At 49.9% G+C, this 13,260-nt stretch overlaps 1 protein-coding gene across 1 annotated transcript in view; it reads right to left on the minus strand.

Annotated features, from left to right (window-relative positions):
- The window catches only part of DLG5 (discs large MAGUK scaffold protein 5), a 135,586-nt gene that overhangs the window by 79,736 nt on the left and 42,590 nt on the right, over positions 1–13,260 (minus strand). The window lies entirely within an intron of this gene.

Below are 13,260 nucleotides of genomic sequence, written 5' to 3' on the forward strand. Positions count from 1 at the left end.
GGATTCTTGTTGGGACATCTGGGGAAAGGCTTAGCAAGGGAGTGACATGCCCCAGGTAAACATGAGGTGTGGGGGTTTCCTCCAGATTTCTATCAATGTGATTCTGGCTTCCATGCAGAGGGTAACAGAGCAGAAATTAAACAACAACTGAACTATCTGTTCTTTCTCTGACTGTTCTGCTCTTTAGGTCCTAACTGTATTCAAGCTCAGTTCTTAATAATTTAGTTAGTATCTGCCCCCTTATTAAAAGTTACTCCTAAAATGATGAGCAATTATACCATCACCAAAGCCAGAGGGTAGCACTTTTTTTTGTCCACACTTAATGTTAATTCCTGGTTGTGGACACACAACCACTGCGGTTTGGTTTGAATTCAAATATCTTCAAAACCAGATGTTACCCTCCCAGCACCGGGAAGCCCAGTTTCTGAACCTAGCTCTATGTAGGTGCCCATAGCTGGGTCGTGCTGAGCAAGTAGCTTTTGTTTTCTGGAACTCTGTTTCCTGGTCTGCAAAATGAAGGAGTTCAACCAGATGGCTTATAAGGTCCCTCCCCCATCCCCCATCCCATTTCAGCAATTTCCATGATTAACGGAAACAGAAGGTACATTTTGCTCTTCAAGACTATGGATGACATAAAATTAAAAGGGAGGGCAAACTGACTCAGAGACTAAATTGGGAGTGGACAAAGCATAACACACAGAGATGGCAGGTCAGATAAAACAAGGACGAATCCAGTGTTTTGTTCTTGGAGCCAAAAGAACTATACAATGAAGAGCGGTATGTACCAGGCCAAGTGGGTGAGCTGGAGATGGAATTTTTGCAATAAGAGCTTTGAACAAGCCTTAGGGCTCTGGCATCAGAAAGTTGCCAAGAACTAATGAGATCCTGGGCTCCACAACCAGAAATGTGGGGACCAAATTTAAGGAGCTCCCAGCAGGGTGCGGTGGCTCACACCTATAATCCCAGTGCTTTGGGAGGCCAAGGTGGGCAGATTGCTTCAGCTCAGGAGTTTGAGACCAGCCTGGGCAACATGGTGAAACTCCATCTCTACAAAAAATACAAAAAATTAGCTGGGCATGGTAGCATGCACCTGTAGTCCCAGCTACCTGGGAGTCTGAAGTGGGAGCATCACCTGAGCCCAGGGAAGTCAAGGCTGCAGTGAGCCATGATCATGCCACTGCACTTCAGCCTGGGCAACAAAGTGAGATCCTGTCTCAAAAAAAAAAAACACTCTTCCACTGCAATTCTTGACTGGCCACCCTACATGCATCTTTGGACGGGAAAGAGGAGAAATGAAGAAATGGAGGTAAATGGGGGAGAGGGCGGGGGAGGGAGATGCACAGTAGGTGGGAGGCCCCTGGGGGACAGGAGAGACCTTGAGGGGAAAGCAGGGAGACTTTGCTGGGGAGGCAAGGACCATGCAGGAGGGCAGAGAGATAGACTGCAGGCAGGTGAGCTAGCAAGCGTGTCCATCAGAAAAAGAGATGAAGGGGGAGAGAAAAAAGAGAAAGCAAGCAAAAAGCAACTTTGGTAATGGCAAGCACTAGGACAGGCATGACCGGCAATGACCAGTAGCCTCATTATCACATTTTCAGAGACTCTCTGAAGAATCTGAAGGCGTTGAGCATGGGCTGAAGAGGATGACTGGGGAATGGGTAGGTGTCTTGTCTCTCAATACGACTGTCAGAAGGGATTAGATTTGTTCTTGATGGCCTCCAGCAGCCAAACCAAGAGCAGCGGGTGGATGCTGGAGAAAGCTGCATCTCTAAACAGGTCTGGATGGCCACGGTCAGCACTGCCAGGTGTGAAAAGCCTGAGGGTGAGGGGGTGAGAGAGTGAGGGAGGCCCAGCACTCAGTGGCATGGGTGTCATGGGGAAGTCTGCACATCTGAAGGGAGATGAAACCAGAAAACCCAGTCAGCCTTGAAATTCTATGACCCTGCTAATAATGAATAACCCATGCTCCACCTCCCATATCTGAAGTCCAACCCACACTATTAGTTTTGCTGTACATTCAATATCTCTACATTTTTGTCTTAACAAAATAATAAGCATCACATCGTTTTTTGTTTTTTTTTTTTGAGACACAGTCTTGCACTGTTGCCCAGGCTGGAGTGCAATGGCGCGATCTCGGCTCACTGCAACCTCGACCTCCTGGGTTCAAGCGATTCTCCTGCCCCAGCCTCCTGAGTAGCTGGGATTACAGGTGCCCACCACCATGCCTGCCTAATTTTTTCTATTTTTAGTAGAGACGGGGTTTTGCTATGTTGGCCAGGTCGGTCTTGAACTCCTGATCTCGGGATCCACCAGGCCTCAGCCTCCCAAAGTGCTAGGATTACAGGCATGAGCCACCACGTCTGGCCTGCATCACACGTTTTTTTAACCCATCTCTCTTTCTACATCATACACATTAGGTGTTGCTTCAATATCTGTGAAATAAAGTCAAATGCAATTCGGGCAATCCACTGATATCTTCAAAGAACAAGAACCCAACACAATGTCTATTTTCTAAACTCTACCATTTTTTAAATAGTATTTTTTCTTTATGGGGGCAAGGAAGGCTAGCTGCTGGCATGTTGGTGGATTGTTTTTGGAAGACGTCTACTCAGGAAAGCAGGCACAAATAAATTCCCCCACTCTCACCTCCAGAAATCTCTATGCTCAACCCATCCCAGCTTACGACACTGGCAGCCTGCGCTCTGGATGCCTCTGCTGGAACGCTCCCCTCTTTCTTACTGTTGGCATCGGCAGCGCCCCATCTTCCAGTAAACTGCCCCTCCTCTTCAAATCGTCTCTCTCCTCCCCCGTGGCAAGTTTCCACTGTTAATTAAGCTTGGCAGATGCCCTTCCCTCTCTCTGCCCACCTACCTCCCTGGCTGGGGGAGTCCGCGGGCCAAGCGACACGTTCTGTTCCTCTTCCCTGTCCCTGCAGTCCTGACTGGCCTCCGGGGCCTAACCAGGGCAGCGTGACATCTTTGTGTGCATCTCTGGGCATCACTCCCACCCCCATCCCAGGGAGCTGGCAGGGCTCCTAGGAGCTGGTGGGGGGAGTGGTTAAAATTGGACAGGACCCAGTTTTTACAATGTTCCCAGAGCCTTGGACGTCATTAAGGGGGAAAAAAGGCCCAAAGACGACATTGTCTCGGTCATGCTTTGTCTCTGCGGTTATTGTTGTCCTAAAGGCCTGTGTGGTCAGGACTGTCAGGAAAAGGCAAAAGAAGCCACTGTCCCCCAAAGTCACACAGTGTCCTTTCAAGGCCAGTTGCTTCCATGGGGCAGAGGGGCAGGTGTCGGCATCATCTACCTCTGGGGTTTCGCCATCAAATTTGGAGTCAACAGAAGTCCCATCTAGGCCGAGCACACTTTGGTGCTCCTCATCCTCTGTCACAGCCCAATCCAGGAGGAGACAATTTCCCCAGGTTCTCCTGAAGGCACCTCCACCCAACCTGCCCTGAAACCTAGGATGGGCTGCTGTGGAAGGAGAAACAGTGTGGAGGGACATTCTCTACCTCGCAGAGTGCCCAGGGCTAAGGGGGACTGTAGGATCAGCCACCTGATGTGTGTGTGTGCGCGCGACACACACACACACGAGAGGAGGGCACCAACCACAAACTCATGCAAGCTACCAAGTACCGTGCAGAGGTGCTGATGAGACCCAGGGAAAGTTGGATGATTTCCAGAAAAGGGGAGCTTGAGGCCAAGTTTAGACGTGGACATGTGGGCCAGAGCGTGATATAAGGAGATTCTTTACTATCAAAGGAATTACCTGGGCAAGGTAAGCTCTTATTCAGCAGATGAGGGTGGGGTTTCAGAATGCATTTCTCACAAGCCCCCAGGGCACATGCTCTACACACTGGCCCAGAGCTGGAGTCCGCAGGTGGGATGCACATGGAAGCTGCAGCCAAAACCCTGGGAGAGGTGGAAGGAAGCCATTGGGAGGAAGCCAGCCTGGTGACTCTCTGGGATTGGCCCACGGGCACTGTCTGTGTCCTTTCCAAGGGCTCAGCCCCTGCTAATTCTGTTTACCCTGTGACTCAGTGCCATTGGGTCAAGAAGACCACTTCAAAAGAAATTCCAGTAAAAATCACCCAAACAATAATGGAATGCCCCAGCCCTCCCAGGCCCCCTCCCATAGCTCATGGGGCCCAAAAGGGATGGAAGCACGCCCCCAACACACCCCTTCCATTCACCTGGAGCTTGTAAAGGCCCTGGTGACTCACGCTTCCTCTTCGTGAAGCCGGCAGTGGCTGAAGGAACTTGTTCCAGCCTTGAACCAGCACAGAGTTCTCCCTGTCCTCCAGAAGAGCCCAGGCAGAAAGGCAGAGAGCTGACAGCTCACGGTCACGGGGAGGCCAGCACCCCCTACCTCAATCCCCAGGGAAAGGAGAGGGAGAAAGCAAGCTGCTACTCTCTGGAGCGCTGGGGTCCCTGAAGACAGAGCAGGAAGTGCTGCCTGGGCCCCAGGAGAACAGTCACTTTCAGGGCACCTGCCACATCCTGCCACCCTCCTCCAGCTCACACTGAGGAACCACAGCCTACAGCAGAATGACCGAAGGTGTCCAATCGCTCCCAGACTCGCACGTGTCAGCCAGGTTTCCAACACGTGCCCCCCGCCTAGCATGGCACTGCGCCAGGTTCGGGAGAAAGAATGGCAAGCCAGGGGCTCAAGAGCCTGGAGGTTACTCATCTGCTGTGAGTAGCCTTCAGAAGAAGGCCCTTCTCTCTGAGCCAAACAGTAATGATTGCAACACAGCTGGGGCCAACCTGCCTGGAGTCAACTCCCAGCCCAGCCCCTTATTAGCTGTGTGCTGTTAAGGAAGTCACTCTGCCTTTCTGTACTTCCACACTTATCAGTAAAATGGGATGATAGAAGTGCTTATCTCTTAGAGCTGTTTGAGGATAAACTGATTTAATGCAGGTTGAGTAGCCCTAATCCAAAAATCTGAAATCCAAAAATCTCCAAAATCTGAAACTTTTTGAGCACCAACATGACACCACAGCAGAAAATTCCACACCTGACCTCATGTGATGGGCCAGTCAAAACACAGGCACAGGATACAGTTTATTCTGCTTCCTCAAAGGAAAAACAAAATTATCTTCAGGCTATGTGTATATAAGGTATATATGAAACACGAATACATTTCACATCTAGACTTGGGTCCCATCCCCAAGATATCTCATTATGTATATGCAAATATTCCAGAATCTGGAGAAATCCAAACCCCAAAAACACTTCTGGTTCCAAGGATTTCAGATAAGGGATATTCTGCCTGTCTGTGAAAAGTGATTGAAACACTACCTCGCATAGCCGGTACTCTAAGTGTTAGCTGCTGTTATTATGGTCAGTCCAGACCTGCAGAGGGCCCTTCCAACTCTGCTGTTCAATTCCTCAATTACCTACATGGAAAGCTGTAATCGAATGACAAGTCACACAATCCACAAGCAAACTGCTGCACTGTATAAGGCACTCTCAAGAAAAATAATAGCAGCTAATAGGTACTAAGCACTACTAAGTGCTGGGACTATGCTAAGCACTTTGCATGTATTGCCTCCATTAATTTCCATAACAACCCAGAGGTTGTCATTATTAGTCCCATTTCACAGAGGAAAAAACTAAGAGTTAGAAAAATTAATTTGCTGAAGGTTGTGCTAGGGCTACTAAGAGTGCAAACAGGATAGAAACCCAGGCAGTCTACCCTAGCACCTGTGCTCTCAAATCCTACACACAATACTGCTGCCTGGCTCCACAGGGAAGAGCAGTCAGAGAGGACTTCATGGATGCAGGGGCCTGGAGCTGGCCCTGGAAGGTGGTGGCCTTGGATAAGCACATGAGAAGCCCTATCAGCTTGCAGGAGACAATAGGCAGAACCCATTTCTCTGGAAGGGTAAGAAGTCTCAGAGCAGGGCTGGCTTGGGCCAAGGCCTCCCAGCCTCTATTCCCTGGGAATGGGCTCATCTCCTCCCTGCCCACCTCCCCACACCGAGACAACACTCAACAGGCATTCTGAGCTGAGCCACTTCCACCCAAGTGGGAAGAAAGAAGGAGCTGTGGCTTCATGGCCCCCATCCCATACTCATGCCTGTGCTGGCTGCAGAGGGGAGTCGCAGGGTGTGGGCAAGCCTGCACTCAAGAGCCACTCAATTCTGTGAACTGCAGAGATGAGGAATGAGGTGACAGCGTGAAAGTTGCGGAGTGCTATCACCTTTGGCAGAGCCCACCTTCTCTGTTTTAAAGACCTCCTGGGATGCTGGGGGGACAGAGGGCTCAGATCCTACTATGGGGCTACTAGGAAGCCTGCTTGCAGAACCATGCTCAGTTCTCAGGAGGGAAGAAAGGTTGCAGGGAAAAAAAAGAAAAAAAGAAAAAAACTACACTCAGCGCAGCCCTAGCCCCTCCCTAGGGGCTCAGCCTCCTACCCTTTAAAAGCATGGCCCAAGGCTGCAGACACTGAAACCCAAACTTGGAAGCGGACAAGGCCCAGTATTTCAGGGAGGTATAGGGTGACCATGGCCCTGGAATGGAGCAACTGGCATGTCATCAAGGAAGTCCTGCTCATGCGCCTTATATGCCACCCGAGGGTGGGAAAATCCTGCTCTTGGTTTGTAAGTTAAGACGTAATATTTGTTTTCCTCATCTGAGATAATGCTATAGTATTCTCCACCAAGTTTTGGAACAAGCAGCATCACTGTGCTAAAAAAAAATCATAATGATGTAGATTCCCCCTATTTCTGGTCGTTATAAGAACTGCTCACCTATCTTTAAAAGGTAAAGGTGGCCAGGTGAGGTGGCTCATGCCTGTAATCCCAGTACTTTGGGAGGCTGAAGCAGGAGGATCACTTAGGTCAGGAGTTCAAGACCAGCCTGGGCAATATAGCAAGACCCCATCTTTTTTTTTTTTTTGAAAGAGAGTCTCACTCTGTTGCCCAGGCTGGAGTGCAGTGGCGCAATCTTAGCTCACTGTAACCTCTACCTCCCAGGTTCAAGTTATTCTCGAGCCTCAGCCTCCTGAGTAGCTGGGACTACAGGCACGCACCACTACGCCTGGATATTTTGTATTTTTTTTAGTAAAGATGGGGTTTCACCACATTGGCCAGGCTGGTCTCGAACTCCTGACTTTAGGTGATCCACCCCAAAATGCTGGAATTACAGGTATAAGCCACCACACCCAGCCGATCCCATCTTTTTTTTCTAAGAGGAAGGAAGGAAGGAAGGAGGAAGGAAGGAAGGGAGGGAGGGAGGGAAGAAAAAAAAAAAAAAGTAAAGGGGAGGGGGCATTGCCCAGATGATTGGAGATTTCATCTCAGGTATGCAGTGAGATCTGTGTGGGGTGGCAGGAAGGAAGATGATGGCTGCCAAGCTCTCTGTCCATTCTTTTTTTTTTTTTTTAACTTTATATTTTAAAATAAATAGAGACAGGGTCTCTCTTTGTTGCCCAGGCTGGTCTCAAACTTCTAGGCTCAAGCAATCCGCTCTCCTCAGCCTCCCAAAGTACTGGGATTACAGGTGTGCGCCACCACACCTGGCTTTTGTGTCCATTCCTTAACACATTCCCTAACCCCTTCCCACTGGACTTTTGAGGCCATTTATAAAATAATGAACTAAATTGCCTGAACCTGCGAAAACTCTCACATCAATTTTGCCCTCTGTGACTCCCCTCCCTTCCCCACCCAAAATGCCCCAAGGCAAAAATATGAAAAGAGAGGGAAAACAAGACATGTGCACCCAGAATTAATCATTCAGTACCACGCAAGACCCTTCACTCGCTAACTACTGGACTGGTTTTGGTCTTTTTCTTTATTTTTTTTTTTCCTCTTTTAAGTGGCAAGTGACAGGGATTTAAAAAAAAAAAAAAACTGGCACATAAAGGAAAGATGGAAGTTTGTTGAATTTCGAAGGATGAAAAGAGTCCACAGTTGGATAGCCTGCTTGTCTTCATCAGCGAAGCAAAGGCTCCTGGAGGCTTTGGGATGAGCACAAAGCCTGTGTCTGATGAAAGCCACCCTCTTTGTTCTGCCTCCCTTCAGAGCTGCCGGGCTGCAGGTTGGGGATGGGGGCAGGGAGGGAGGGAAGGCAGTGGGAGGACCTAAGACCATCAAACCGGACACCAGGTGGGACCACCTCTCAGTTCCTGCTTTCCATCACCAAAACCAAGCCCTGCTCCCTGCTGTCACTCCCGGCCAGACTAAGACAGTTCTGCACCTAAAAGGCACAGGAGGAGGCCCAAAGAGGGTCTGATGAAGGAGGAGGACGGGTCATCGTGCTATGCCCTGGAAGGTGGGGGTGGAGGGGGGGACAACGAACATAGCCAAGCCTGACAGCACCCGCAAGGCAAGGAGCATGCTGAAGGAGTGGAGCAGGGCTGGCCGCAGTGCCTCTGCCCCGCCATCCTGACAGCACATGTCACACCAAACCCAGACAGGAAATCTGAGCAGCACGGGCACCCAAGGGGCAGCCAAGCCTCCATTATGCTCCAGCCGGACATCCCCCAGGGACCATGTCTGCCCTGGAATAAACTTCTGATAAGCCCCAGAAGTCACAACAGGCAGGAAGCAGCTCTCTGAAAGGCACCGGGTACCCCCGGCTCCCTCCTGCTCTGGCCCGGTGCTCAATTTCCACTAGTCAGTAAATGGAGAAGAGGCTGCCTCCCTCCCACACAGGATGGAGCACATACCTTGCAGAGTTCACTGCCCTCCCCACTCCCAGGGCAACTGTAGCAAGGCAGGCTCTGCGTCAGACCGGCTGGCTCAGGCCTGCCACTCACCAGCTGTGTGACCTCAAATAAGTTGCTTCTACTTTCTGTGCATTTCCTCATTTATAAAATAGGAAGAATAGTAGGTGATGAGAACAGAATGAGCAAAGAGAGGGAAAGCCCTTAGAACAGAGCCAGGCGCACAGCAAGCGATCCACAAACACCAGCTCTCGTTACTGTTACCGTCTCGCAGGCTCCTAAGGAAGGCAGGGCATGGGGTGGCCTCTGCAGTGTACACAGACAGCAGATGCTATGGATGGGACCTGGAGGACAGTCACGCAGCCTTCCCTTGACTTCTGGAATGTTTTGCTGGTTAGAAGCTCTGCACTGAATACTCTGTGTACCTCCCATCACCATCTCCCTCAGGAGCTAATGCTTCCCCCTCACCCCAGCCATGAGTGTCGCCTCTCAATACCTGAATACAGCCCTATCTATGCCTGTGGATAAGGAGGATTCCTCTCCCCTCCTACCATTCCATGTGGCCATGGCAATTCCAAGCCATCCCCAGCATCCCTTATGATTTCTGGTTCTCTGGTTCACAAAGAACAAACCAGAGTGCTCACGGTGTGCCTGGAATCACACCAGGCTTGCACCTCCACTCATCCAGTCCTGGCTTCCACCACCTACACACAGACATCAGTCAGCGCCCTGTAAAAGATGCTACTCATTGATGGGCATGTCTGTCCCCGGAAACACAAGGCCCACTCATTCACCAAACGCTGGGTTAATGCTGGGTGAAGTACTGGGATGCAGCAGGAAGCAAGATGGACAAATCCCTGCCCTCATGGAGATCACATGAACAGGGTGACAGGGGTGGGGGAGAAATTAACAAACATAAACTGTATTGGGTAGTAAATGCTATGAAGAAAAATGTAGCAGAGTTAAATGGTAGGTGGTGGGGGTAGAGAGGAGATGTGGCTATTGTACAGTGGTGGCAGGGGTCTCTCTGGGCAGGTCATCTTTCCTCAGAGACCTAGAGGAAGCGTGGAGTGCCAGAGGAAGGAATAGCAAGTGTAAAAGGCCCTGGGGCCACCCCATGCAGGGAGACCTGTCTGCTGTGGGTGGAGGGACCTGCACCAGAGACAGTACTGGTCACAGGGGCAGATGAGGTCACAGGGGCAACAGGACAGCTCCAGGCAGAACCTTATGGGCCACACAGAGGATGCAGGGCTTTACTCAGAGTGAGATGGGAAACCTCTGGAAGAATCTGAGTAGAGGAAAGCCATGATCTGACTTACATCTACTTAGGCTCATTAGATGATTTGCTGAGTGTTGTCCATAAGCGGGGAAGCACAGAAACAAGTCAGACAGCAAACTCGCAAGTCCAGGGAAGCAATGCTGGGGGTCTGGACCAGGGTGACAAGAATGGCATCGGTGAGAAGTAGCTGGATTTGAGGGATATTTTGGAGCTCTTCTTTCTTTCCTATTCCACATTTGGCTTGGAGCAGAGCTGAAAGGATCTGCTCACAGGCCCAATGTGGAACAGGAAAGAAAGAAAAGTCAAGGATGACTCCAGGGTTCTTGGCCTGGAAACTGGAAGGATGATGTTGGTCCTTGCTGAAAGGGGGAAGCCTGCAGGAGAAACAGATGGGGGAGGGAGTTGAGGAATCATGAGTTCCCGCGGGGCCTGGTCATGCGTGAGGTGCCTACAGACACACAAGGGAGATGTCAGGCAGGCAGATGGATGTACAGGCCTCAAGTTCAGTGACAAGGTCATGGCTAGAGATGTAATCTGAGAATTGTCAGCATATGCTTTGTATTTGAAGTGATGAGCCTTGATAAAATCACCCAAGGGAGGAGTACAGACAGGAAGGGCAGTGGAGAGGTCCAAGGAATGAATCTGAGCATGCAGGGGCTAAGGGATGAGAAGAGAAATCAACCAAGAAGACAGAGGAGAAGTGGGTAGTGAGATGGGAGAGTCGACCACACAAGTAAAGAAACTGAACACAGCCAGGTGCGGTAGCTCACACCTGTAATCCTAGCACTTTGGGAGGCCAAGACGGGCAGATCACCTGAGGTCAGGGTTTCAGGACCAGCCTGGTCAACACGGTGAAACCCTGCCTCTACTAAAAATACAAAAATTAGCCAGCCATGGTGGTGCATGCCTGTAATCCCAGCTACTCAGGAGGCTGGAGCAGGAGAATTGCTTGAACCCAGGAGGCAGAGGTTGCAGTGAGCCGAGATTGCACCACTGCACTCCAACCTGGGCAACAGAGCAAGACTCCGTCTCAAAAAATAAATAAAAATAAACAAGCAAACAAACAAACAAACTGAACACAACTGCATGTGGCCAGGTCTTAGAGAGGTGTTCAGATATGCCCATGTTTCTTAATGGTGAAGGTAAGACAGACACACTATCCTCCCGACTCCTGATGAAGCTGAATCTGCACTCCACCTACCCCTGAACTTCCCCAGTTATCAAGGAGGCTGATGGAAATGAGGCAGAGCATTAGGGAGACCCTTCAATGTATACTAGGCATCCTACATGGCACAACTCATGTTTTTGTTGTTACACTCTACTCATATCAGGTAACATTTATTGAGTACTTGTTGCAGGAAAGGCACTATTTGTATGGATTATTTCATTTAATTCTCCTAACAATCCTGCAAGATGGGTCACTATCAACTCACCTTCTAGATGAAGAAATGTAGGCTCAGAGAAGCCAAGTAACTTGCCCAAGGCCACAAAGCTAGTAAGCAGAGGGTCCCAACTCAAGCAGGACATCCACTAACCCTAGACCTCCTTCTTTTTTTTTTTTTTTTTTTTTTTTTGAGACAAAGTCTCGCTCTGTCACCCCGGCTGAAGTGCAGTGTTGTGATCTCAGCTCACTGCAACCTTCATCTCCCGGGTTCAAGTGATTCTCCTGCCTCAGCCTCCTGCGTAGCTGGGGTTACAGGCATGTGCCTCTACGCCTGGCTCATTTTTGTATTTTTAGTAGAGATGGGATTTCACCATGTTGGCCAGGCTAGTCTTGAACTCCTGACCAGACCTCCTCCTTTCTGACAAGATCAGAAAAAGTGATACTCACTAGTTCCTTGTCCCACTGGATAGAAAAAGATGCAAGCAGGCATCCCTCGCCCAGTGTCAACACTCAGGGAACAGGAGGTACCTAGTAATCACTACTGGCAGGTCAGTAGCTCTTCTCCAAGCAGGCGTGCTATCTCGTGGCCAGCATTCAGCACTGTGGCCAAGGCCATCTTTCCAACAGAAGGAAAAAAGGGAAACATGAGAAAGAAGGGTTCCAGTCACCTCTGTCACAGTTCAGCTGCCAGCCTTGTCCTCTAGTCCTGGCTTCAACCTCTCTGGCCTTGTCACTCCTCTGGCCATGGACTTCTCTGGTCCCCCTCAGAAGAGACCAGTACTGTCTCTGAAACAAGCTAGATAAATATCTCCATCCTGGGTCTTTAGAAGGCAGCAGGAAATGGAGTGGGCCAATGGAGTTTCAGGAAGCTATTTATGATTCTGATGCTTAGACCAAATGCAAAAGAACTGTAAAGGTGTCCCTCCCCCACTGTCCCTTAGTGCCACACCATCCCATAATGGCATGTTCCATTAATCTCAGTTCAAGGTAAGCTGAGTCATCAGCCAGAGAAAATGATGGCTCTGGGAACTGCCCAAGTCACATGGCATAAGCTGGGCATTAGGCAAGGACATGGCATCCCAGGCTTCACAGGTCGGGGACATTCTGTCCACAAAGGCCAAAGAGGGCAACTACAAAGGAAAGGTCTTATCTAAGACATCAGCAAACGGGTGCTGTTTCTGCCCCCTCTTTCTTCAGTGTCATCTACACTGCCCTCCTCATCTACTTTGTGGGCTGCATTGAGAATCACTGACCACCAAGGCAACTCAGCCTGGGTCTGTAGTAGCAGCAACTAGGGCTCTGAGGTCATGGAGAACCCCTTGCCCACCACAATATTCCTGCTGAGTTTGAATTCGTCAGGACCCCTGCCATAGGGCGGGAGGCACAAAGTGACCCCATACTGTGGAAAGGGCACAGGATCAGGAGCTGGATGGACATGGGCTCCCTCTGCTTCGGCCACCTCCTAATCAGTGACCAGGAGCAAATACTTTTTCTGAGCCTCGGTGTCATTTGCACACTGAGACTAAAAGTCTTTATACAGTCAGTATTTCACAGGCTGTCGTGCAGAGCAAATGAAATACTGGATGCTGAAAGCGCTTCGTAACTGCTAATAAATGATCCATTTTTCACCTTCTCAGGAGGCTCAGGTCTATCTCTGTCCCCGACTCCACTGCAAATCTTTCCCAGTCTTCCTTCATGCTTCTCTCTGCTCTCCACTGTCAGACTTCTCTTCCAGAAACTCCTTCTTCCTTCTACTCTTATTCAAAACACAAACAACAAAAACAACAAACATGCATACAAAAGGAAAAGGAATTAAAAAGCAAGAAGGCCAGGTGCAGTGGCTCACGCCTGTAATCCCAGCACTCTGGGAGGCTGAGGCAGGTGGATCACTTGAGGCCAGGAGTTGGAGACCAGCCTAGCCAACATGG

Source organism: Hylobates moloch, unplaced genomic scaffold, assembly GCF_009828535.3.
Source record: "Hylobates moloch isolate HMO894 unplaced genomic scaffold, HMol_V3 SCAFFOLD_3, whole genome shotgun sequence".
NCBI lineage: Eukaryota > Metazoa > Chordata > Mammalia > Primates > Hylobatidae > Hylobates > Hylobates moloch.